The sequence below is a fragment of the Mustela nigripes genome, chromosome 3 (genome assembly GCF_022355385.1).
Source record: "Mustela nigripes isolate SB6536 chromosome 3, MUSNIG.SB6536, whole genome shotgun sequence".
In the NCBI taxonomy this organism is placed as follows: domain Eukaryota; kingdom Metazoa; phylum Chordata; class Mammalia; order Carnivora; family Mustelidae; genus Mustela; species Mustela nigripes.
Window position 1 is genome coordinate 94,107,574 of NC_081559.1, and position 26,296 is coordinate 94,133,869.

General features: G+C 36.5%; 1 protein-coding gene across 11 annotated transcripts in view; it reads right to left on the reverse strand.

The window, feature by feature from the left end:
• Nucleotides 1-26,296, reverse strand: part of R3HDM1 (R3H domain containing 1) — a 203,400-nt gene that overhangs the window by 20,299 nt on the left and 156,805 nt on the right. The gene's annotated exons all lie outside the window — the stretch shown is intronic.

Consider the following 26,296-nt stretch of genomic DNA (forward strand, 5'->3'; position numbering starts at 1 on the left):
TAAGTTAACTACTACAATTTTTAACATGTGAAAGTGTTACAGTTTTATGGGTTAAAAAATTTTTTTAGGGATTTCTATACAGAAATACTCATGAATGAAATGCCACAATATCTGAATTTATTTAAAAATCATATGGGAAGAGGATGAGGTAGAGCTTTAGAGGAAAACAGATGGGTCATTAGTTAATATCAGTAGAAGTTACGGGTACATGGTGGTTCAGTGCACTTTATGTTTATGTACATTGAAGAATTTCTGTAATAAAAAGTTAGAAATGTTTCTTTAAATCAGGCTGATAATTCTCCAATTACTAAAAATTCATTAAGTTTTATGGCTTCTTAGTGGCAGTAACTCATTGTGGTTCAATAAAAGAAAAAAAAGGGATATAAAGAGAGTATGCCACAAAAGGTGATTCTGGACTACAAGACAAAACGTAAAAATAGTACTTCCTGATGTAAATTACGATTGGGATGCATTATGAGTCTCAGCTAAGCAGTGGAAATAACACAGCTCAAGACATGGTTTGTAAACATGCTGCTACTAGGAGAAGAGAAAGTTTCTCTAGAAGGTAGAAGGATTTTTAGGTTCTAATTGGGATACATGCCCCCTTGAGCCATGCAGTACCCCTCACCCTGATCTTGGTCACTAAGCACCTTCTAATGGCTTATCCAAGTTCTGAGGCTCATGAATGACAGGAAGCCACCCAGAATAGGAATAAGAATATTCAGGTTACTGAGATGAGTGAGATATCCCATACTACTAAACTACAAATTGACATTCTACTTCACCACTTTAGTGGGTTTTAGTTTTATATAGTTAGTATAAACTGGCTTGCTAGTCTCAGATTACCCCTTAAGTAAATGAATTACAAAACTGAGTTCCAAGACCAAGTGATCTCCTTCAAAAGACATGAAGACACTTTAAGGGATATGGATCGGGCAATAAGTAGCTCTCTTAAATTTCTTAAATGCCCTACTTTCAATTACCATCAAATTTGTCTTTTACAAAGGCAGAACTAGAATAGGTTAGAAAAAAAAAAAAAAAGAAATGCAAAAGGGTCAGCTTTTTAAATACCACTCTCACTTTAAAAATGCAGATATTTATAATACATCAAAAAGGAAAAACCATTTTGTAGTAGTTTCAAAAAGTTTTCCTTTGGGAGACGTTATAAGCAGAAAGGGGACTTTTTAAAGCAAAACACCAGGCCTAGTTCTTAAAGAAGTTCATACACTTCCACTGAACAGGAAAATAAAACATCAATTCCATTAATCCATTTGGTCCCAAGCTTCCTAAAAACCATGAATGTAAATTAAAACTAATAATATCAACTTTCAATTGCAACAAAAACTGGCCTTGACATTTACACTAGTTGTTTTGCTCTATTTTTTAGGAGCTGTCCCTTCCCATTCTATAGTACAGCCCAGTTAAATTGCTGCAAAACTGCCTCTCCAGGATCAGCAGAATGGATAAATGACGTAAATATCCAAAAGGTTTCTTCTTCTGGGTTTTCTGTAACGTTCATCTTATTCCTACAATGTTCTATGATAATTCATAGGTAAAAATTCCTCTTTTCTCTAGCCATTTGTTTTTTGCATTCTTACTGTATTCTGGAATCAAACCCATGATGGAAGAAATGATAAACATATTATGTATTTTTAAAATCAGAAAACCACTGAAGTCTACCAAAGTCTGAAGAATGTTAAAAAATGTCCTATAACCATTTATGAATGCTTAAAACAGTCTTTTTAGGTAGTACTCCCAATGCCTCTTTGATTAGATCATGGTAATCTATTTGATACACTATGAGTGGAAATTAATTCTTATTAAGATATACTATCTGGGTACTCTTGCAAATTCAAAGTGATGTTACATTGCTATCTATTTTAATGGCTTTGACATTTAATACTTGATACAGTGGAAAGCACCATGGATTTTGGTGTCAGGAGGCAGCATGGGTTTGAGTTCAAAGTCCACTTATTGCAGTATGTCTTTGAACTTCAGTTCTCTCATCAATTAATGCGCCATTAATCCTTACCTTACTAAACTATGAGGAAAGACCTGGCCAAATAATTCAAAATACAAAAAGTCAAATGCAAAAATGTACATCTTCATTAATGATGAAATAACTGAATTAAAATGAGATATGTTTCTATTATGAAGCATGAGAACAAGTCAGTACCTAAAAAGATTGTAAGTCAAAGGAAGATTTTGTCAAAATACATGAAGAACCTTAAAAACAGACCTATTTTTTAACTTATTAATTCCCTCTAAGGACTTTACGTCAAGAAAGAAATTCAGATTGCTTACTAAATGGTTCAATTAAGTGAAAAAGATGAAAAAGACCTGCATGTTCTCCTTCTTCCTCGTTTCTTTAAAAAAAAAAAAATTATTTATTTATTTATTTGAGATTTATTTATTTGCAAATTTACTTATTTGAGAGAGAGGGAGAGAGAGAGGGAGAGTGTGAGCAGGAGGATGAACAGTTGGGGAGGGAGGATAAGCAGACTTTTTGCTGAGCGCAGAGCCCAACATGGGGCTCGATCCCATGACCCCAAGTTAATGACCTGAGCCAAAATAACTGTCGACGCTCAATGGACTGAGCCACCCAGGTGCTCAACCTATATGAAAAGAAAAAGCTATATGAAACTGTATGAAAAGAAAAAAGAGAAAAATATGAATGTGACAACAACAGTTAACTTAGGGTTGTAGGAATACAGCTGATTCTTGACAATTTATACTGTTTGTTATTTTCCAAAAAAGCATGCATTCATTTTATAAGTATAAAAAAATAAACACTAAAAACATCCAATGAAAACTGCCTGGTAAGTTTGACTTTTAAATCTTGCTTTGGGGATTTAATTCCAGTGAATGATCTGAATCTCCTTCAGAACTCCTCAGCAGATGTCAGAGCAAGGTCATCTGGAGACAGTTACACTGATTCTATGCAACATAAACCTTCAATTCATCTGAGGGTCAATGCACAGCTGAGCTTGCTGTCTCTAGAAGAAAATACGAGTTTTCTACCTTATAACCTTTCTGCAAGTCAAGGTGATTTCTAGCCTATCTATTTTTGTGGTGATGATATCTATTTAGGACAACATAAATAAAACTCTCAACTGATTAGAATTTGGTCAAACTATACGCTCAATGAATAAAAATAATATCAGGTAAAAATTTTACTGTACAATATTTCAGGTTTTCCCTTAAATGCAAAAGGCCAACTTTCCTTAGCTTTCTGGTTAAATGTTCACATTTATACAGATACTCATTTACAGCTTACCTATTCCCTATACCTGTATTTTGAATTATTTGGCCAAGTCTTTCCTCATATTTCTAAAAACTCAATAGACTTAAAAGTAGAGAATAGAAAATACTTAAAAGACAAATAAAACAAAGATGGGACAAGGCCACCGGAGACAGCATTGTTGCTTTCACTGAACACTGAATCTGTGTTTCTTGGCAGCTAAAATAAAATGGTGAATCCAGAGGATAAAACTCTGCCAGGATGGTAAGAGAAGCAAGCATTTAAGCCTCTGGTAGGTACTGTATTACAGACATATCGTAACCACATTCTTTGATGAATTTAAAGCATGTAGTTAATTACAGAAGAATCCAGTCTTCTTATAGGAGAGACAGTTCACATTTTACTAGGAAACTGAGGGACTGGGGTGGAAAACTGGCCCTACGATAAGATTATTTCCCATTAAATAAACAGGTAGGCTGCAAAAGCCTCTGCAATAAGAGCTAATATTTTCCTTACAAATGAACTTTGAATACTTCAGTTACAGGTATGAGAGCCAAAAGTCCACTATAATATTTCATATAAAAGAGGTCTTCGGCTTGAGCACTGTAAGGGTAGCTATAATCAAACACAATCAACCATAAATATATCTCTGTTACTGTTGGGAGAATGATTTTGAGAAGGACCATATTCTGACCAACCCATTAGGATGAACTTGATATCATTAAGCAGAGGCATTATTGGACCTGTTGGATACACCACTTTAGTAACTCAGTGAAGTGGTAGAAAGCATCAGCCAAACAATAGTTTTAGCTTTATTATAGTTGATCTTAAGCTGCTCTTTCTGGCAGTAATTTAGCTACTTATTAGGTCTGCTCTTAGAGTGACACCATAATATTGCCATTGACATGGAGGATAATTCTTATACACCAATGAGTAAGCTAAGGAACACAATCCTGTTCCTCCAATAGTTTCATCAAATCTTTTAAATATAATTTCAAAAGATGAGATGCCAGAATAGTATCGTTTCATATTGTTTAAATCAATATTTCACCTATTAGAAACTGACTTCTAGCATGACAACATTTCTGTTAAACTGCTCCCTAGAGGAACTGGTGAAACTATAAAAAAGCAACCGCTTAAAGCCTCTGGAAATGGTTCTAAGGCTGACCAGTATATAAGAAACATCTTAAGAACATCTATAAAAATCAGGCAGGAAAGGTTAGTCTGGTATTTGAACCAAGACTGCTCCCCCTTGATCCCCCAGTTTAGTGAGGGATAGACTACTCCAGAGAGCTGCAGCCTCCAAAACATGGAGCTTTCTCTCCTTGCTGCACCCAGATGGAGGGCTTTCTTCCAAGGAGGAATGGTATGTCACCTTTCTCATCCTGCCCTCAAGTACCTGTGCTGAAGCTAAGTCCAAAGTGAGTGAGGTTGAGAGGTGGAAACTCCTATTCCCTCAACCTCCATTTGTGGAACTGAGGGTCTACTTCAGGTGTGACATGCTGAGCAAGTTCTGGACCCTGGCCTGATCACTCTTGTCCCAGCTCCTTAAGTGAGGATTCCATGCCAGAAGAGGTAATGTGAGGACCCCTCACTCTCCACCAAATATTCAGCTCATAGGGGAGATAGGGTGTGATTTTTAGAGAAGCCTACAATGTCCATATCTCCATCTCCAGAGCTCTCACTCGGAGATTCTTCTGAGCAGCAAACCTCATAAAACAGATAGGACCTAATTTCCTCCCAAGAGAACTATCTTCAGTTGCAACAGAAAGGGAAAAAGTTCAAGTCTACATGTGTGGTCAAGAACAGCAGAGGTTGTGTAAAGACAACTGGGAGAGTCAGGCTAAACTGTAGGCCTGCTAGTTTGCAGGAAGGCATCAGGTGAAAAAAACAGTTGGAAGGAGTCTTCTTGAGATCAGAATAAAAATCAAACACTGACCCCAGAAACTTGACCTTCAAAGGAGCCAGATTTTGAAAGGATTACTTTGTAGAGCAATTTATGCACCAGGGCATTTCTAAAAACAATAGAGCAACCAGCTAACAGGTAGTAGAGTTTAATAGTTGGGTGTTTTTTTTTTTTTTTAAAGATTTTATTTATTTATTTGACAGATCACAAGTAGGCAGAGAGGCAGACAGAGAGAGAGGGGCAAGCAGGCTCCCTGCTGAGCAGAGAGCCCGATGCGGGGCTTGATCCCAGAACTGTGGGATCATGACCTGAGCTGAAGACAGAGGCTCTAACCCACTGAGCCACACAGGCACCTCAACAGCAGGGTGTTCTAAGTGAGAGAGGAACAGAGTCCTACTAAAACAACTGTCATCCTAGAACGACTATGAGAATACCCAAAGCTTTCCTTCCTTGAGGAACATCAGAGGTAGAACTTTGGAGGTGGGGAAATGGGGAGGAAGTTTAAGGAGACTTCACTAAAATGATCCAAATCCAGTAAGTCACTAAACAAATAAAGTAAACAACAGGGGTGCCAAGGTGGCTCAGTTGGTTAAATGTCCGACTCATGATCTTAGGATTGTGAGCTCAAGTCCTGTGTTGGGGTCTATGCTGGGCGTGGAGCCTACTTTAGATTAAAAAAGAAAAAGAAAAGATGAAAAATGTAAACAACATCAGGCACCCAAAGCTGTTACAATATATAATCTAAAATGTGTAACTGAAAAAAAACATGGGACATGCAAAAAATAGCAAAGTATGACTTATACATTAGATAAAAGCAGGGAACAGACAGTTTCTGTGAAAAAGAACAGATTTTTCACATTCATCAGAAAAAGACCATCAAGTAATCATTAGAAAAGAAGCTCACAGAACCAAGGAAACCATGTTTAAGGAAGAAAAAATGGTGACAATATCACATTAAAAAACAGAGAATACTAATAAAGACACAGATATTATAAAAAAGAACCAAATGGAAATTATGGCATTGAAAAACAGATAAAATAAAAAATTCATTAGACGGGCTCAACAATAGATATGAACTGGCAAGAGAAAGAACAAGTGAACTTGGAGACAGATAGATCATGCAAGCTGAAGAACCAAGAGAAGAAAGAACACAGAGAAAAAGGAGCCTCAAAGAAATGTGGGACATCATTAAGTATACCAACACATGTATAATGGGATCATCAGAGAGAAGAGAAAGAGAAAAAAAAATTCCAAGAAATAATAGCTGAAAACATCCAAAATTTATTATAAAACAATGACGTACTCATCAGGAACCTCAATGAAATCTAAACAGGATAAATGCAAAAATCTGAAGAGACACCATAATAAAAATGCTGAAAATCAAAGACAAATAGCAAGGAAAATAAATTACTGGTAACTTAGAATGGAATCCTACTAAGATTAATAGCTGACTTTACAGCAGATGGGATCCCGGAAGGTAAGGAGACAGTAGGATAACACATTCAGAGTGGTCAAAGAGAAAAAACTGTCAACCAAGATTCCTATATCCAGCAAAGCTATTCTTTCAAAAATGAAAGGTAAAATAAACTTTCCCAAGTAAATAAAAATATTTACCTTACAGTAAATACTAATTAGAATATACGTAAAATGATAAGTAGTATTGGGATCATGGACTGAATGTTTGCTTTTCCTACATTCATATGTTGAAGCCCTAATTCTAATGTGATGGTATTGGGAGGTGGGGCCTTTGAGAAGTAATTAGAGTTAGATGAGGTCATGTGGCCCTGGTCCAATGGACTTAGTACTCTTTCAAGAGACATTAGTGAATTTTTCACTCTCTCTGCTTGTATATACCGAGGAAAGGTTATGTGAGCACAGAGCAAGAAGGTAGCTGCTGACAGCCCAAGGGGAGAGTCCTTGTCAGACACCAACCCTATTGATACTTTATTCAATCTTGGACTTCTAGTCTCGAGAACAGTGAAAAAATATGTTTTTGTTTTTAAGCCAAGTAGTCTATGGTATTTTGTTATGGCAGCCTACAAGGATGGACACAACCAATATAGGAAATTATGTGACTGTACAAGATAGTAGAAATGCATATTTTACTTCCTTTCTTCTTTTTAAAAAAATTTTATAATTTATTTACTTTTAAAAAGATTTTATTTATTTATCTGACAGACAGAGATCACAAGTAGGCAGAGGCAGGCAGAGAGAGATCCCAGGGCTCAATCCCAGGACCCTGGGATCATGACCTAAGGTGAAGGCAGAGGCTTTAACCCATTGAGCCACCCAGGCGCCCCTACTTCCTTTCTTCTAATTGATTTATAAAGAAACTGTAGAAAAGAATATGTATATAATGTAATGTTGGACCCGCAGCATATAGAAATGTAATATATTTGTCAATAATAGCACAATGGAAATAGGTGGAGCAAAGCTATAGTGGGATAAAGAAATGCCTATAGATGTTAAGGTGATAATTATAATGGGTACTTTTTTCTGTATGACACTACAATTAAACTAGTATAAATAAGAAGTTGATGTGGATATGTTAAGATATATATGGTAAATCCTAGAAAAATCACTAAAAAATATTCAAAAAAAGTAAAAAAAAGAAACAGTAAAGAAAATGTTACATTATAAAATATTCATTTAATGCAAATGAAAGCAGAAAAAGTAGAAATGAAGAAACAAACGCATGAGAGAGAGAAAGCAAAATGGTAGACATGAGCTAACTACATCAATAACATTAAATATAAATGGATTAAGCAGTTTGGTCAAAATACAGAGACTGTCATAAGAAAAAAATGATTATATACTCTAGGAGACACACGGGAATAAAAGGATGGAAAAAGATGTATCACACAAACAATGACCATGAGAAAGCTTAAGTGATTATATATTAATATCAGATAAGATAGACTTTATCATCTTTTTAAAAGATTATTTATTTGAGAGAGTGAGTGAAAGAGAGAGAGCAGGAGTTGGAAGAGAGAAGCAGACTCCCGGCTGAGCAGGGAGGCTGACATGGGGCTTGATCCCAGGAACCTGATATCATGAACTGAGCTGAAGGCAGATGCCCAACCGTCTGAGCCACCCAGGCTCAGATAAGATAGACTTTTTAAAAAAAATTTTTTTTAAAAGATTTTATTTATGTATTTGACAGAGAGAGATCACAAGCAGGCAGAGAGAGGAGGAAGCAGGCTCCCCACTGAGCAGAGAGCCCAATGTGGGGCTTGATCCCAGAACCCTGGAATCATGACCTGAGCTGAAGGCAGAGGCTTTAACTCACTGAGCCACCCAGGCACCCCAAGATAGACTTTAAAACAAAAGACAGATTGAGAGATAAAGCATTTCGTAATGAAAAAGTATAAGTCATAAATGGAACAGTTATAAACATATCAGCCCCTAATAAAGAGCACCAAAATATATGAAGCAAACATTGACAGAAATGAAGGAAGAAATAGACAATCCATAGTAACAGGTGAGGAATGCAACGGTCCACTTTCAGTAATGGATAAAATAGTAACACAGAAAATTAATAAAGAAATAAAGACTTGGACAACACTAAACCAACCAGACTTAGAAGACATCTACAGAACCCTCTATCTAAGGACAACAGAATACACAATAATTTTAAGTGCACATGGCACATTCTGCAGGACACACCATATGCTAGGCAACAAAACAAACCTCAATAAATTAAAAAAGAGAGAAAAAATACAAAGTATGTTCTCCAACCACAATAGAATGAGGTTAGAAATCAATAGGAAAAGACTGGGGACATAAATAAGTAAAAATTAAACAACACAACCCTACATAACCAATGGATCAAAGAAGAAATCAAAAGGGTAACTAGAAAATACTTTGAGATGTATGACATTGAAGACAGAGGGAAACCCATGGCTGTGAATGCCTATTTGAAGGAAGAAGAATGATCTCAAAGCAATAACCTACATTTTCATCTTAAGACATGAGGGGAAAGGGGAAGAGCAAACCAAACCTAAAGCAAGTGAAAGAAAGTAAATAATAAAGATTGCAATGGAAATAAAATGCAGAAAAGAAAAATAGGAAAAAAAACCCCAAATCCCAAATATGGTTCATTGAAAAGACCAACAAAACTGACAAACTTTTTGTAACACTGACCAAGGGAAAAAAAAGAAAACTCAAACTATTAGAATCAGAAACAAAGAGGGGAGATTTCTACTGACTATATAGAAATAAAAAGCATAATAAAGGAACACTATGAAAAACTGTACACCAATAGATTAGATCAAATTCCTAGAAATATATAACTACCAAAACGGAATCAAGGAGATATAATCTGAATAGACCTAAAACAAACCAAGAGACTGAAGTAGTAATCAAAAACCAACTGATAAACACAAAAGCTCTCACACAGAAGCCTTCAACAGTGAATTCTATTGAACATTTAAAGAATTAATACTTCCTCATAAAATCTTCTAAAAATAGGAGAACATTTCCCAACTCCTTCTATGAGGCTAGTATTACCCCAAGACTAAAATCAAATAAAAGTATCACAATAAAACAACAGACCAACATTTCCTGTGAATATAGATGAAAAAATTCTTAGTAAACTAAACTAGCATGTCAACCCAGCAACACATGAAAATAATTATATACAAGACAGAGTAGGATTTATCCCAGGAATGCCAGGGCCATTTAGTATCTGAAAATCTATTAATGTAATATATCCTATCAATAGACTAAAATACAAAAATCACATGATCATCTCAATAGGTGCTGAAAATATATTTGACAAAATTTAATACTCTTCCATAACAAATATTCAACAAACTAGGAACAGAATACAATTTTCTCAATATGACTTAGAGTTTCTATAAAAAATCCATAGCCAATATCATAGTTAAGGTGAAAGAATGTGTGCTCTCCTGCTAAAATCATAAACAAAGACGTCTGCTTTCATTACTGTACTCAACACTGTACTGAACTTCTAGACAGAGAAATTAGGCAAGAAAATAAAAGGCATCCAGATTGAAAAAGAAGCAAAACTATTATGTTCCCAGATGACATGATTTTATATATGGAAAAACCTAAAAAATCCTAAAAATAAATTGTATTTCTATACATTTCCAATGACTTATCAAAATAAAATTAAAGCAATTCCATTATAGTATCATTAAAAAATAAAGTACTTTAGGTATAAATTTAAGAAAAGAAACACAAAATTAACTCTGAAAACTCAGGAACACTGGTGAAATAAAAGATCTAAATAACTGGAAAACATCCCATCTTCACAGAATGGAAGACTTCACATAGTTAAGATTCCAATATTCCAAATTAATCTACAGATTCAATGCAATCCCCATCAGAATCCCAGCTGACTTCTTTGTGAATATTGACAATCTGATTATAAAATTCATATAAAATTGCAAAAGACACATGATAGCCAAAACAATCTTGATAAAAACCAAAGTTGGGAGGACTCACGTATCCCACTTTTTTTCTTTTTCTTTTACTTTTTCTTTCTTTTTTTTTTTTTTTAAGATTTTATTTATTTTGTCAGAGAGAGAGAGCGAGCGAGAGTGAGCACAGGCAGACAGAGTGGCAGGCAGAGTCAGAGGGAGAAGCAGGCTCCCCGTGGAGCAAGGAGCCCGATGTGGGACTTGATCCCAGGACGCCGGGATCATGACCTGAGCCGAAGGCAGCTGCCCAACCAACTGAGCCACCCAGGCATCCCACGTATCCCACTTTCAAACTTCATCAATATAGTGTGGCCCTGGCACAGGACAGACATATTGAGCAAGAGAAGAGTATAAATAAACTCAGACATCTATCAACATCTGACTTTTTTTTTTTTTAAGCGTTTATTTATTTAAGAGAGAGAGCATTCGTGCAAGACAGCAAAGTGGGGGGGTAGGTGTCAAGAGAGAAGGACAAGAAGACTTCCTGCTGAACACAAAGTCCAGCGTTGGGCTAGCTCCCAGGAACCCAGGATCATGACCTGAACCAAAGGCAGATGTGTGACTTACTGAGCCACCCAGGCACTCCAATCATCTGACTTTTGTTAAGGGGTGTTCCCATTCAATGGGAGAACAGTCTTTTCAACAAATGGTGCTGGGGCAACTAGACAGCCATGTGCAAAAGACTGTAGTTAGATCTAGTCCCATACCATATAAAAAAGTTAACTAAAAATGGATCAAAGATTTAAATGTCAGAGCTAAAACTATAAAATTTTTAGAAATATATACTATGAATCTGTGATCTTAGAGTTGGTAATTATTTGATATGACACCAAAAGAATAAGCAACAGTAGAAAAATAGGTAACTTCATCAAAGTTAAATACTTTGTACTTGAAAGGACTACATCAATATAGTGAAAAGACAACCCACAAAATGGGAGAAAATATTTGTAAGTAATATATCTGCTAAGGGACTTTTATCAGAATACAGGGAGAACTTAATTCAATAATAAAAAGACACATAACCCAATCATATTGGGCAAAGGAACTGAACAGACATTTCCCAAGGAAGATATACAAATGGCTAATGAGCACATGAAGAGATATTCAATATCTTAGTCATCAGGGGAATCAATATCAAAAGCACAATGAGACATTACTAGAATGGCTATCATAAACAAGTCCAATAATTAACAAGTATTGGCAAGGATGTGGAGAAATTAAATCACTCATGCATTACTTAAGGGAATTTAAAATGGTATGGCTGCTTTGGAAAAGTCTGGCAGTTCCTCAAATGATTAAACAGAGTCACCATGAGATTCAGTGATTCCATTCCTAGGTATATACCCAAGAGATATGAAAACATACGCCCACACAAAAACTTACAAACTAATGTTTATAGCAGCTGGTGTGGAACCAACCCAAATGTCCTTCAGTTAACAAACGGTTAAGCACAATGTGGTAGATCCATACAATGGAATATATAAAAGTAGTGAACTACTTATTCTGATAACATAGAAGAACCTTGAAAACATTATGCTGTGTGAAAGTAGCTTATCATAAAGGACTACCTATGATTCCATTCATATGAAACGTCTATAATGGAAATCTATGGAGAAAGATTAGTGATTGGGAAATGATGGTGATGATAGTATCAGATGGTGAAAGCTAAAGAGTACAGTTTCTTTCCTTTTTTTTTTTATTTTTTTAAAGATTTTATTTATTTATTTGACAGAGAGGGATTACAAATAGGCAGAGAGACAGACAGAGAGAGAGATGTGGCGAATCAGGCTCCCTGCTGAGCAGAGAGCCCTATGCGGGACTCGATCCCAGGCCCCTGGGATCATGACCTGAGCCGAAGGTAGAGGCTTAACCCACTGAGCCACCCAGGCGCCCCCAGTTTCTTTCCTTTTTATTTTCATCAGTATATTCACATTAAAACATTTAATTGTGGTGAAACACACATAACTTTCAATTTACCATTTTTAAGTATATAGGTCAGTGCCATTAAGTATATTCACATTCTTGTACAATCATTACCACCACCCATCTCCAGAACTCTTTTTCATCTTGCCAAACTGAAACTGGACCCAGTAAATACCAGTTCGCCACTCCTTCTTTCCCCAGCCCAGGGCAACCACCACTCTACTTTGTATCTATGAATATGACTACTAGGAACCTCATATAAGTGGAATCACATAATACTTGTATTTTTGTGGGGCGCCTGGGTGGCTCAGTGGGTTAAGCCGCTGCCTTTGGCTCAGGTCATGATCTCAGGGTCCTGGGATCGAGTCCCGCATCAGGCTCTCTGCTCAGCAGAGAGCCTGCTTTCCGCTCTCTCTCTCTCTCTCTGCCTGCCTCTCTGCCTACTTGTGCGCTCTCTCTGTCAAATAAATAAAATAAAAATCTTAAAAAAAAAAATACTTGTATTTTTGTAACTGGCTTATTTCATATACCATAAAGTCTTTAAGATTCATCCATGATGTAGCATGTCTGAATTTCCTTCCTTTTAAGACTGAATAATATTCCATAGTATGTGCACCTCGCATTTTTTTTTTATCCATTAATCTGCTGACGGACACTTGCTTTTATTTTCCCCCACCACAGGGTTTCTTTTTGAAGAGATGAAAATATTCTAAAATTTACTGTGGTGACAGTTGCACATCAGTGAATATACTAAAAACTACACTTTGAGGAGGTAAACTGTATAGTATGTGATTTTTATCTCAATAATACTGTGCAAACAAATAAGGAAATGGGAGAATGGGCAAAAATGGTATATATATAAAAGGTATTCACAAAGGAGTTCTATCACATGAAGTTGCCCACCAAAAGGCTGATGACTTAAGAAAGCAGTATAGGATGGGGCGCCTGGGTGGCTCAGTGGGTTAAGCCTCTGCCTTCAATGCAGGTCATGATCTCAGGGTGCAGGGATCGAGCCCCACATCGGGCTCTCTGCTCAGCAGGAAGCCTGCTTACCCCCTCTCTCTGCGTGCTGCTCTGCCTACTTGTGATCTCTCTCCCTCTGTCAAATAAATAAATAAAATCTTAAAAAAAAAAAAAGAAAGCAGTATAGGAAATTCAAAACAAAAATGATGGAGTGCCTGGGTGGCTCAGTAGGTTAAGCCTCTGCCTTTGGCTCAGGTCATGATCTCAGGGTCCTGGGATTGAGTCCTGTGTCAGGCTCTCTGCTCAGCAGGGAGCCTGTTTGCTCCTCTCTGCCTACTTGTGATCTCTCTCTCTCTCTCTCTATCAAATAAATAAATAGATTTTATTTATTTTATTTTTATTTTTTTTTTAAAGATTTTATTTATTTATTTGACAGAGAGAAATCACAAGTAGATGGAGAGGCAGGCAGAGAGAGAGAGGGAAGCAGGCTCTCTGCTGAGCAGAGAGCCCGATGCGGGACTTGATCCTAGGACTCTGAGATCATGACCTGAGCCGAAGGCAGCGGCTCAACCCACTGAGCCACCCAGGCGCCCTCAAATAAATAAATAGATTTTAAAAACATTATTGTCATCACTTATTCTGTATGGTTTTGTAAATATGTCTGTTATTTCAAATTATTATTTTTTTGGATGGGAGACAAGGACTGAGTGTATTCTTCTCAAGCAGTAATTAATTCATTTGAAAAGCAAACTCCATAACTGCTACAGTTTTGAGTAGCTACTAAGGATGATATCTTTAAAAAATTATGAACAGTTGGCAAGATGTGCTAGAAGTCATTTGGTTTTCTGCCTTTTTAAACTACCTGATGTCTGAAAGCTTCATGAACTTATAACATTACCTAGTACCCATAGCCATGTTCCCTGAAGATGTAATTAATCAACATAATCCACTTGGGGACTGCAGTAGTCTGGGTATAACATATTTAATTCTTTTGAATTAAAAAGACTAAAGCAGGGGCGCCTGGGTGACTCAGATGATTAAGCATCTGTCTTTTTAGCTCAGGTCAGGATCCCAGGATTCTGGGATCAAGTCCTGTATCAGGGTCCTTCCTCAGCAGGGACCCTGTTTCTCCCTCTGCCTGTTGTTCCCCCTGCTTGTGCTCTCTCTATCCCTCTGACAAATAAATAAAATCTTAAAAGGAAAAAAAAAAAAAAAGACTAAAGCAGTTAACATAGAACAGACCCTTTGAAACCCACTGGTCCCAATGTCTCACTTACCATGTGTGGCAATGAAGCAAGTTTCATTACAGTTTTTTTGTTTTTTTTTTTTTAAAGTAGGCTTCATGCCCAACATGGCGCTTAAATTTACAACCCTGAGATTAAGAGTTGTGCACTCTAGGGCGCCTGAGTGGCTCAGTGGGTTAAGCTGCTGCCTTCGGCTCAGGTCATGATCTCAGGGTCCTGGGATCGAGTCCCACATCGGGCTCTCTGCTCAGTGGGGAGCCTGCTTTCTCCTCTCTCTCTCTGCCTGCCTCTCCATCTACTTGTGATTTCTGTCAAATAAATAAAATCTTAAAAAAAAAAAAAAGAGTTGTGCACTCTAGCGACTGAGCCACCCTGGTGTGCCTCTATAAATTTAAGCTGAAATTCATCAGTCTAGCAGAAAAATAGAAAATTAATAGTTTGTTCAAAAGCCAGAGTGCCTGGGTGGTACAGTTGGTCTGGCTCTTGGTTTTGGCTTAAGTCATGAACTTAGGGTCCTGAGCTAGAGCTTGTGTCAGGCTCGATGCTCACTGTGGAGTCTGCTTGAGATTCTCTCTCCATCCCTCTCTGGCCCTCCCACTCATGCTCTTTCTCTCTAAACAAAACAAAACAAAACAACCCAAACTATTCAGGGGCATCTGGGTGGCTCAGCTGGTTAAGCTTCTGCCTTTGGTCAGGTCATGATCCTGGAGTCCAGGAATCCCAGGCTCAGGCCCCACGTCCGGCTCTCTGCTCAGTCTATTTCTCCCTCTGCCCCTCACCCTGCTTGTGCTATAATATAATAAATTTATTTATTTGACAAGTAGGCAGAGCAGCAGGTGGGGGTGGGGGGAAGCAGGTTCCCCGCTGAGCAGAGAGCCCAATGTGGGGCTCAATCCCAGGACCCTGGGATCATGACCTGAGCCAAAGGCAGAGGCTTTAACCACTGAGCCACCCAGGCGCCCCTCAAATAAATAATATCTTTAAAAAAGTTCATCTTCAAAATGATTCTGTAGAAGGTTTTAAAATCAATTATTGTGGGTCTACTTCTATGTCTCTGTTAAATGCTCTGCAGTATTTACTTATGTTTCCTTAAAAATACTCAATTTTAAAGATTTCTTAGTTTTGCAGCTTTTCCCTTCATTTTCTTTTCTTTTTATATTTTTTGTTAAAGATTTATTTAACAATAAATATATGTGTGTGTATATATATATAAAATAAAATAAAATAAAATAAAATAATGTAAAATATAAAATAATATTAGAGGGGACACCTACTATATGCCAGGCCACTGGAAATGTGGCAAAGAGAGCCATTCAAAATCTTGGGCTGTGCAGAATGTCACTGTGGATATTTAGAAGTAATTTGGAAAAACTTAGAATGTACATGGTGAAGAAAGTGGTAAAAATCTAATGATTCAAAAAGTAGGCAGGGAAGACTAAGAGATTTTCTTTTCCCCTAATGTTTAAAAAATACACTTTTTAATCTGCATTTTTCCTTTATATCTTTCAAAAAACTAGTATCTATTTTTGAATAAATACCCTGGATCCTTCATAAACAAGTGGGTCTCCAAGCCACTACACACTGTCTGGAGGGTTGCAAATGACCTCTTCTTCTTACATCCAATGTCTTTTCCTCTTAATGGTTTTCATGCTCCCCAGCAACACCTGACTGTTAATCTTTGAAATCTCATTGTATGTTGGCTTCTCCTTCCCTCTTTTCTTTTGTGATCAGCCTTCATTTCAGACCATTTCTTATTGATCTTTTTTGCTGGCTACTAATCATCTACTATAGGTACTGGCCAACTATGACCACTGGGCCAATTATGACCCAATGTCTGCTTCTGACTAGCCCACATGCCAAGAATGGTTTTTACTGATAAACACCTGCAAATAATTTGATGACAGAGAACACTCACTTGAGCACCAATTAAATGAAATGTTATCTCCCTTAATAGTATTACCTTAAGTAATACTATTTTCATTAGTAGGTCAGTGTTAAAAAAAAACTGTGCTCAATTATTGCTATATTTTGAATTTTGTCAATAAAATTTCTTTAGAATTTATTTAGAATTTATTGATTTAAAATATTTATTTATTAGAGAGAGAGAGAGAGCATACAAGCATGTGAACAGGGAGAGGGAGACAGGCAGACTCCTGCTAAGTGGGGAGCCTGACATAGGGCTTGATCTCAGGACCTTGAGATCATGACCTGAGCCAAAATCAAATATAGGATGCTCAACCTACTGAACTACCCAGGTGCCCCTGGAAATCTACTTTCCCTTTCATTACATAAATTTCTAAAATAGTATCCACAATTTCATATTCTTGCCTTTAAAACCTAAAGTATTTCCTTTCTGGACTGTTACAGAAAGTCTGTTGACCCTACATCTAGTAGGTATTTTTAAGTAAAAAATATCCAAATAATAATTACACTTATCTCCAACCCTAGCATTCTATTGTTGTTAGTGAAACATTTTCCACCAAGATATTTGAATTTTTTCTTTAATCCTTTTTTTAAAAATATTTTTATTTATTTATTTGACAGACAGAGATCACAAGTAGGCAGAGAGAGAGGAAGGGAAGCAGGCTCCCTGCTGAGCAGAGAGCCCTATGTGGGGCTCGATCCCAGCACTCTGGGATCATGACCTGAGCCGAAGGCAGAGGCTTTAACCCACTGAGCCACCCAGGGGCCCCTAATCCTCACTTATAATATCACCAAATATTTGTATCTTCTTTCAAAGGGTCACCTAAATGTATCCCCTTCCTACTGCGACCACCACAAGCACGGATCTTGCTACTTGATGCTTGTGGTCTCTGCTCAATTCAAATGTGTCTCCGTGATTGCTACTGAGCCAATAAAAAAAACCCCAAACAAACAAAAACACGTTATCACATCAATTCCATGCTTCAGAAACCACATTTTTTGCTATTATTAGATGTCTAAAACAAATTCCTTGGCCTAACCTCTTACAAGCTGGTTTCTCTCCATCCTAACCTAAAAGGAGAAATTAAAATATTCTGTGGAAAGATGTTCAAAAGTAACATTTAATGAAAAAAAGCAAGCTGAAGAATAAATCATTTCTATAAATAAATATACGTATGCAAAAAATTTCACAGTAGCAACAAAAATATTCCTAATCTCTCTACCTTAAAAACAAAAACAGTGATGCTCTTTTTCCAAACCACAGCTATTTTACATATCTACTTAAAAGTAGTAAAAGTATTAGAAAGGTACATACCAAAGTCTAAATTGTGATTATTTTGGTGAACAGTAATTGCTTTGCACAAAGGGCAATGGATAAGGCAGAATTTTAAAAATTCTACTCCATGTATTTTTTTTAAAAAATATTTTATTTATTTATTTGACAGAGAGAGATTACATGTAGGCAGAGAGGCAGGCAGAGAGAGAGAGGAGGAAGCAGGCTCCCTGCTGAGCAGAGAGCCTGATGTGGGACTCGATCCCAGGACTCTGGGATCATGACCTGAGCTGAAGGCAGTGGCTTAACCCACTGAGCCACCCAGGCGCCCCTACTCCATGTATTTTTATGTGGTTTAATTTTTAAACCAGAGCTGATGAATAATACCATTAAAAATACAGAAATATGCAGAAACATTTAGTTCCTAGTAAAGTTTACATATTATGTGTGCACTGAGATGACTTGAGAAGTGCACCAAAAAAATTTTTAAAAAGATTTTATTTATTGGGACGCCTGGGTGGCTCAGTTGGTTAAGCAGCTGCCTTCGGCTCAGGTCATGATTCCAGCATCCTGGGATCGAGTCCTACATCGGGCTCCTTGCTCAGCAGGGAGCCTGCTTCTCCCTCTGCCTCTGCCTGCCACTCTGTCTGCCTGTGCTCGCTCTCCACCCCCCCTCTCTGATAAATAAATAAAATCTTAAAAAAAAAAAAAGATTTTATTTATTTATTTGAGAGAGCAAGCACATGAAGGCGTGGGGTGGGCAGAAGGAGAAAAGCAATCTCCCCACCGAGCAGGGAGCCCAATGCAGGGCTCCATCTTAGGACCCCAGAGGTCCTGACCCAAGATGAAGGCAGACATTCAACAAACTGAGCCACGCAGGTGCCCCCACATCAAAATTTAACAGTAATTATTTCTGTGTAGTGAGGCTGTAGTCAATTTCCTTTTTTACACTTTGTAATTCTATATTTTCAAATTCTCTACAATGACTATGTATCATATATCATGAGAAATAGGGAAAAGACTGTTTTAAAGACAAAATACAGATGTAGGAGAAATATTTTCTGTTGTTGACAGACACCCACTGAGTGAATGAGGGAGGGCCAAAAGTATGGTCAGTTTACTTATGTATAAAATGATGAGATTTTTACATGAAAGGTCACTGCTCCCCGCAATTCTTTAAATACTATTAATTTAATCTAAAATATTACGAATATCAGTCATCTTGGTGAATGCATAAAAAATGAAATAGCTATAGCACCCTTTTTCCTTCCTATTTAACATCGTTTTCGTCGGTAAAAATTTACTAATGAATTTGCTGATAAATTCATGCCTACAAAAATAGTAAGATTTTATATTCAGTGAAGAGAGAATGAATGTTATGGAAAGGCAATGTTTTAGCTCCAAAAGTCATTTTCTTTTTTGATTTTTTAAAAGATTTTATTTATTTATTTGATAGAGATGACAAGTAGGCAGAGAGGTAGGCAGAGAGAGAGAGAGGGGGAAGCAGGCTCACTGCTGAGCAGAGAGCCTGATGTGGAGCTCCATCCCAGGACCCTGAGATCATGACCTGAGCCAAAGGTAGAGGCTTAACCCACTGAGCTACCCAGGCACCCCTAAAAGTCATTTTCTTATTACATTTTATTTCTCTAGGCTACATAACACAGTATACATAACTTCCTTGTTAATAACAACAAAAACAAAACTTCACCAAAAGATATGGGTCAGACTGATTCTTTGTTATTGACAATTATTTTAAAGGATGGCTGAGGCAAATGAAGAAATTAAAATGCAAAACCAGAAGTTTAGAAGAAATAAAATGAATTCAAGACAGGTTCCAGAAGTAGGACAAAGGGGATACCATACGAATAGTAGAATATAAAAATGGGGAAAAACATACTGTGGGGAGGAAAAAGGGAAAAGACTTAAAAGTAGGTTTTCTTTTTCATCATCTCATAAAGATACTGTGAAGCATTTTTTAGCAAGTACTGAAAAATAGAGGTTACAGTCTCTTCAAAGTTTCTCTTCGTGTATGCTAGCCCTTTGAGATGACAGATCAAAAACAAAGGTATATATTCTCCTTTTGAGTTTCAAGATAAAAATGAGAAATGAAAGGTAAAGCAGGAGGAAAAAAGCCACCAAAAATGAGGGCATTCTGAAGATTTATCTAACTAGCTTGCCACTTTTGAAGACACTGTAGGAATGGAGCTAATTTTCTCTCTATACCAAAAACTGAAGAGAAATCCCACGATTAGTTGTAAAACTAGTTTCTCTGACCACTATATGGCTTGCTTGGCTTGCTGAAGTGGCAAGACCTGTAAGGTGTATCAGGCTATGCCAAAACTTCACAGTATACATAACAACACAATCTAATCTGAACACAAAGTCTCCTCAGTGATAACTCAAAGGCTGAGCTGAAAGCAAAAATAGTAATTCAAATTCTATTTTTCTGCATAAGGAGCTGCAAAAAAAATAAAAAGAGAGAGAGAGAGAGAGAGAGAGAGGGAGGTTGCTAAGCAACTCAAGCTAAGGAAGACATTAGTCAAAACAAAGTCTCACTTAATGTTTTTGCAGAAATCTTATCTCTTCTTATAATCTGGTAATGGAATGGCGTTCATTACAGTCCATTTAGTAAAAACATAAAGAATGTTTGGATGAGGACCCTGTGAGCTCAGAATTTAATATCACTTTACATCTAAAACTGAGTATACTTGTTGGTATGAGGAAATTTACACAGTTTTAATCTTCAAATATTGGGTCTTGGATGAACGTTTGCAAATAAACAGTGACAGACATAACTTTCTTGCAAATGTGTAAAATATTACTGAGTTGTGGCTACACACGGCTCAAGTCTATGGTTAGAGAGGAGAAGGCCTGGTTAGGTGCAGGTGAATGGGTCTTAACTCTTGTTGCCTGAAGAATCACCCAGAGGACTTCAAAAAATAATTATGTTCAGGCTTAAGATCATCAGGCCCATGCCAGGGAAAGGGTAATGTGGAGAACTAGGGGTTATGACCAGTATTTTTAAAGAGCCCTATAAGTGATTCTAGGACGTGATAAGATTAGGAATCATTGGTAGATATGTTAACAAGGTAGGGTGCTAGAAATCAGGGTCAAAGAGTTTATGCCTTCAGGTTAAATTCTATGGTTAACCTTTTCCATGTTTCATAGTCTATATGTGAAATATAAACAAACACACATTCTTCTCAGAGAACACTCTGAGGACAAGCTTCTAGGCAAGTAAAACGTTTACACAAGAAAAAACTTTGGAAGAAAGGTTTTATCTGCATTTATAAGCTTTTTGTAATAGAAACACCATTTTAGAGGAAATGAAACTGAAGGTGAAGAAATGTTGACCACGTAGGGCTCAAATGATAATATGGTTATATAACATTTGGTTAGCAAAATGCTTAATATCTATAAATACTTTGTTAATACTCTCAAATTATCTCTTCCTTTTTTTTCTTTTAAAGATTTTGTTTATTTATTTGAGAGACAGAGAGCATGCATGAGCAGTGGGGAGGGGCAGAGAGAGAGGGAGAAGCGGACTCTGACGTGGGGCTCTATCGCAGGATTCTGGGATCATGACGTGAACCCCAGGCAGAAACTAATCGACTGAGCCACCGAAGTGCCCCAAATGATCTCTTCCTTATATGCATTTTGTACGAATTTCTTTTTCCTTATGTATAAATTTAACTTTCCATAAAAAACTACAGCTCCCTAAGGACAAGGATTATGTCCTATCTTTCTTCCATTATCTAAATATATTTTATAGTCTTTACTTGACCGTCATGCTTTACTAAGATTAAGTAGGCTTTAGCAGTAGTAATGATTAAAACTCAGTAACAATACAAATTCTATATTACTATTGCATTCTGCATGTCTTATAATGTCTAACATTGTATTAGGCTTAAGACTCAGTTGGTTCTTGTTACTCCAGACAATTATGTTGTGAAAGTCATACGAACACTGAATTAGCAAATACCGGGCCACTGTCCCTGAAGGAAATACAGGGTTAGGTTACTGAGAGTCTCTGGTCACAATATCCTTATCAACTGTCCAATACATAACCTGTTTTTGTGTTGTTTCTGTTTAAAGACATTTTATTTAAAATACCTTTCTTACAATAACTAATTACATGCAATATTTCTTATTAATGAAACATTATTTGAGAAGGCTTTAACATTTTCCTGACCCAGAGTTATCTGTGACCATAAATCTCTTTGGCTTTTGGCCTCAGAACAATGCTGTCACTATGCTTTTTTTTATTGGTTGTCATCCTAGAAATCCAAAAATTTTTCTGCTTTTCCATCCTTTCCATAGCTTGATCACACACTTTAGATGTTACTTTAGCATTTTCTGGAGTGATCTCACCTACAGATTGGTGAATTTCTTTTTCCTTTTTCTGAATATGCCGCATTGTTGATTCTTTAACATTGATCTGATGGCCAACAATATAATTAATGCCAGAACATACATATTTCCTCCATCAGACAGATCACATAGCCTTCTTCTGATTAGGAAGACTAGAACTTCAGTACTATGCTTGGAGGCAATTTTAAGCAGTAAAATCACCAAATAATAGCACAAAAATGCCAAAACTGTGACACTAGGCTGAAAAGAATATTCACAGTATGAGAACTAAAGTAAGGAGGAAGAGGGTCAACCTGTTTGACCTCAGCTGAGAATGTGTTCATTGGGTGACTGAAATTTTTCACTGTTCTGTGCATATCCACAATGACTGAAAAAGCCTGTAAATATCCACTTTGGAATTACAAATAAATTGTAGGGAACATGAAAATTTGCAAATACAAATCCGCAGTGTCATCAACTTCACATATTTCTCTTTATGTGAGTTACTCTGAAGAGAGAATATATTTTTTCTTTCCTCAGCTTAGTGTTTTAGCAAAAATACAGGTTTCCAATTCAGTGAAGTAAACAGAGACAAATTTTTTAAACTTTACGAAATGTAGTGTCCTTTAAGAAGTCTTGGCTTGGCATACTAGAAAAGAAAAAATACGTAAATTCTGTTCAAACAGAAAACACAATACACAAAACAAATGAACATTTTACTATATTTAGTCTACATGGGAATAACACGTAAAAATACTTTCTGTTTTAAGGACAGACTAATGATATTCTATGGTTTCTTCCAGCTTTCTTACTGCTTTTCGGGAAAGTGCACAGCCACCATGATGTTGGGGAAGAGAGCTTGGAACCAGGTAAGCAGTAAAGGCATGGAACTATTAAAATAATTCACAGAAAAAAAAAATCATAAATTCCTCAATCTTTTTTTTTAAATCAATCTTTTTTCAAAGTAGAGCCCTCCAACATCTGACTCACAGTGTTTCTTTTAAAAACTTAGTTCTGGTAACTGCATTGCAGATTTAAAGCACTTATACTGACAATAATGACAATGAAAGATCCTAAGTTTAGAAAGTAAATGAAGATATCTCCAACATGCTTCAAATTTCTGTGGGGGCACAATAATTACATTGTAATTACCAAAGCTCAGGATTATGGCTCTGAATCAGCAATAAAAAGTTTAGCTATTTTTATTGTCCTCTACTTAAGAACACAGGCAAGTATATATACTAGAATAATTTCCACACACAAAGTCCTACACATGGAATTCCTCACACCAGTCCTATGAGGTACTCATATTTTACAAAGGAGAAAACCAAAGTGCAAAAAGACTAACCTGCCTAAAGTAACAAAGGCTTCTTGAAGTCAGGTTTTGTTTGATTCCAAATCTCATCTTCTTTCTAACCATATCATGCCCCCCCATCAATGACTAAAGGCACAAGATTCATTTTTTAAAAAAGCAGCTAAGTTAGACCATCTCAAAACCTGATATCAAAGCGGTTAGATTCCATGATGAAGAGCCTCAAGGAATAACGCATACATTTGGGCTCTTGAGAAAATGGCAGAGGTTACAAGCACAGTGTCGTAAAATAAACAAACAAATGAAGTTACAGGAAAAAAATCTGTATCATTTGTAGATACAAATTAAATTCTTTCATCATATTTCAAATGTGATATGGTTGTGTATTTAAAAAACCCAAACTATAGACATTTCATATTTTAAAAATTATTTATAAATTCCATTTTGTGTCTGTGTTAATCAATCTTAATTGTGTCTCTATACCCATTATCCATGTTAGCATATGATTAGGTACAAGGAGGAAAGTGAGGAAGGATATAAACCAGGATAGAAACATGGGTTACCCAGGATGTGTGTATATGGGGAATAATTTCATTGAAAGGGTTGGGGGAGAGAAATACGTTATAGCAACAGAAAACTGCTTGTGTGACATGATTTCATTTACGCAAAATTATGTTTGTGAAGAAATGAGGAAAAAAGCCACACATAAGACAAGAATGTCTTAGACTAAATTTTACTAATCTGATATTCACAATACACTATTGAAGAAAAATTGCAAGATAATGTCTATTTCATTAGAATCCACCACTTAATTTCAATATACATGTATTCTATATGTGTATATGTTTGTTTGGTCAGGAGACTAATGTGACAGAATGCACACACTAGCATGGGAACACTGTTTACTGGAGGTAAGCACAGAATGGGGCATGATGATTAACTTTGTTTTTACACATCTTTGTACTGACTGTTTAACTTGTGTCAACAGCATAATTTATTTTGTAGTAAAAAAATTAATGAAAAATTTTAAAAGTACATAAAGGTTACCAAAACAAAATATTACTAAGGCCAGTAATTATACATAAACAAGAATGAAGAACATATCTGTATCAATCCATATTTGTAAATTGGCCTTTACCATTAAGGAAGTATGTTCATTCAGTATGCATTTACCAAGTTTCTATCCTGGGCTGGGCCCTGCTCTAGATGCTGGAATATTCAGACAAATCTCTGCTCTGCATGTAAACACAGTGGAATATGTATGATTAAATATAATTTATATAAGCTAGTAAATCTAGATTTATAAAGGAATGGTCTCTACAGTATTGGCCCTTGCACAGTAATGATCTGGTTAATAAGTGCCAAGAGTTGATTTTTAAGTCGGAAATGTGAAATATTATGGCAATTTGCTTATTAAATATTGCCCAGAATCAGAGACAAAATTTTCTGGAAAGAATGCTGTTATATTTTGAAAAATAACATTAGTTACAAATGTTTTTCACCCAAAGGTATCCTTAATTAATTCTGTATGACTTGTATTCCTATCTAATAACTAACATAAAAGGTACCAGAATACAAGACTGACAGGATACACATTTTTGATTTATGTGCAACTCATTCCATTTCTCACACTGGTAATCCATAGTTAGAAGAGATTAATGCTAGTTTGTTACACAGTAATAATCACTACCATCAAGTAACAGCTAGCTTATTTCAAATTTCTTTAATTCTCTTAGGTTATAGCCCTAACCTGTGAATAATTCCCAAAACTTTTTCTCAAGATTCAAGCTGGAGAGGAACTTCACTTCTCTTTTAATTGCTGGGCTTCCAAGCTATTCCTCTGGCCAAGGCTAGCTCAGCAAGTTTTTGTTTTCTTGCAGAAGCAGTCCCAGGAACTAAAAGTTGGTATGGTTCTTTTCAAAGTGTAGTTATTAGCATCTACTTGACAGCTTTTATTATTTTAATTTTTATTTAGTTTTTTAAAAAGATCTTCTTTATTTGTCAGAGAAAGAGAGAGCAAAGGCAGAGGAAGAGCTGGCAGAGGCAGAAGCAGCTCCCTGCTGAGCAAGGAGCCCAATGTAGGACTCAATCCCAGGACCCTAGGATCATGACCTGAGCTGAAGGCAGACACTTTAACCAAATGAGCCACCCAGGTGTCCACACTTGACAGTTTTTAGCGCCTGCTGTCATATTTAAAGTTGAACGTGGGGGACAGTACAAAGCTGTGCTTTCATCTCTACACATACTCCTGGGGTCATCTCTCTTGCAAATCGAGGAGACAAGATTGCTTCTATTTCAAGGTATTGATAAATATAACAAACACAGGGAAATTTAAAGTCTAAGTCATTTTATATAGGTCCTTTAAGGCCTGATCTTCCTTCAAGAATTCAAGCTTATTGAATGTCTACCCAGCATGTAGGTCTACACAAGTTAACTTATAAAAGCAGGTGTTTTTTTATCTCGAACAAGTCACTGTATTAATACCAACTTCCCTTAGCCTCCGTTCTACACTGGAATGATTTCTTTGGTAATTTTCTCTCAGGTAAAAGGTTATACTTTGGTTCAAAAAGTAGATAACCCATCCATTTTCTGTTTCTTCTTTTTTTTACATATATATATATATTTTATTTATTTATTTGACAGACAGAGATCACAAGCAGGCAGAGAGGCAGGCAGAGAGAGAGGAGGAAGCAGGCTCCCTGCTGAGCAGAGAGCCC